Here is a 2,292-nt window from a genome sequence, read left to right as displayed (position 1 = left end):
ACACGTGCGTGGAATGCTTGGGTTTTATTCACGCGGTGCTAACACTCTCGTCGAAGGCGGACTGCCCACACTGCGATACCATGACGGGGAAAACTCTTCGGGACCGATGACAACCGGATAACAACTCTGAGGAGGAGGCGAAATCGGACTCTGGCCGCGACCACGCTCCCCCCTCGAGGGCAGCGGACGCTGACCCTCCCCAGTTCATCAAGCCCTCCGTAGTCTTTCTCGACTACGGAGAAATGAGGACTTGGACACACAAAGAGTTTTGCACACTCATGTTCGAGCAAGGAGAACGTTATCCCCCTTCCACTCCGGATAGGAGTCGGAGGGGGAGACAAACGAGCTAAATCCACACAGGGAGCCTCCTGCGTCACCAGAGCCAAAACGCCACAAGAGGCCAAATCCGAAAGCGGAATTCTACGACGTGCTCAAGCCACGCCTCCTTTTTGGACCTGGCTTGGCCAGAGTTCCATCTCGGATCGATGACCGTTTTTTGGAGAAGCCAGCCGAGGCGGAAACCAAAGCCCCTTTTTTCCAGTGCTGACAGAGAAGTTTGAGGCGACTCAGATGCAGTCAGCGGCGTACCAGCACGTGCTTCCTCGTCGTCAGCATTCCACTGTCCACCAGCAAGCAGAGCAGCGTGGAGCGACACAGAGACGTTCTCACTCGGCCACCGCACGGAGCTCCTCGGCTTCGAACACTAACTTCAGCGGGCAACGGCCCGGGCCCTCTCCCCGCGGTTTCCACCCACCAAGGCTTACAACAGGCAGAGGATGGGTGAGACGCGAATTCAGGTTGCGGCCCTGCACTCACCGCCCCTGACGTGATGATCGGCGTCAAGAGAAAGGGGCCTCAGCCCGTACTAGCGTCTTCCCTCTGCGCAAAAAGTCACGGGGGACTAACCAAACATTCCCCTTAGCACTTTCGTTCGTTTTTATATACTGGATGTATCGAAGGCTCTGCTTGCTCATAGTGTGCTCAGTGTGGCTTCGACAGGGATTTAGCTGGGTTGGTTTAGCCCATACAAAAGTAGTGGACTGTGTTGCCTCCGGAGAGAGGATGTGCATGGCGCGGTGCTACAACATTCCCATAGCGTCCTCGACGCAGTGTCTCGATATGAAGGGGAACGTCTGGGTTACCGGGTAACCACGGTTCCCCGAATGAAGAAACAAGATGCTGTGTCGCATTGCCGTGCGCTTCCATTTTTTTTGTCGCGCTGAAGCAATAGTTGAGGAAGTACACAGGCACGTTGCGAGTACTTATAGCCGTGGGGGCGGGACTAGGGTGTGTGTGCCTCGAGCCAAGTGATTGGCTCTTTGGTGTTATACAGCTTCAGTAGGTCGTCCTAAAGGGACTCATTCCCATAGCGTCTTCGACACAGCATCTCGTTCCCTCACTCGAGGAACCGTGGTTACCCGGTAACCCAGACGTTTTAACATCCTCTCCGGTAGCATCTCTGTTAACCATTGAGCAGAAAAGGGTTTTAGTGTATAGATATGAACCGATGACTGTGCTTAGGTTGTAGGCATCTGTCACTTAGTGCTGTAGAACATTTCCGATGTGATGTTACATACAATGTGGAATGTCCTTTTATTCAACATATTTACATAGTAAAGCAAAGGAAGTGAAGAAATTACATGTGAAATAAGATGGAAACACTTGTTTGTTACCGGTGATTTGTTACTTTGTTACAGGTGATTTGTCAATTTGTCACAGATGATTTGTTCTTCACACATTATTGATGTTATCTAACCAATCACTTGTTGCTAGTCAACATGACAACATTTTTTTCAGGGGGAAAAACACATATTAAATAATGTATAACCTCACAACTGCTAGAAAACACAGCTTTCTTTTTGTTTGTTCTGAGTGATTTGTGTCTATGAACATTTTAGATTTTTGAAAGTCATTCAAGACTGAAACAGATCAATCTGAATGAGTAATACAGAGGTATGGCGTATAGCACTTGACAGGACTTTTTGATGCATGTTAATCCATCCCCTTAGGCAGATAGGAAGCCTATAATACCACTAGACAACACTTTAGGCTAATGGATAACATTCAAGGAGTAGATAGATAGATAGATAGATAGATAGATAGATAGATAGATAGATAGATAGATACTTTATTGATCCCCAGGGGAAATTCAAGAAAGGAGTAAGCAAGTGTGTGAAATAGGAGAAATACTATTGACATCGGACATGTGTGGCTTTTCAAGATGTATTTTAAATGTAATAGTTTATTTATTTATTTATTTATTTTGTTTAAATATTGTAATCCAACTGAAGT

This window comes from Alosa pseudoharengus, unplaced genomic scaffold (genome assembly GCF_046254945.1).
Source record: "Alosa pseudoharengus isolate Yale_2024_CS ecotype anadromous, Long Island Sound unplaced genomic scaffold, YU_APseudo_1.1 YU_APseudo_1.1_scf_19, whole genome shotgun sequence".
Lineage (NCBI taxonomy): Eukaryota > Metazoa > Chordata > Actinopteri > Clupeiformes > Clupeidae > Alosa > Alosa pseudoharengus.
The sequence above is the reverse complement of the archived record's forward strand: the minus strand, read 5'-3'. Positions refer to the sequence as shown.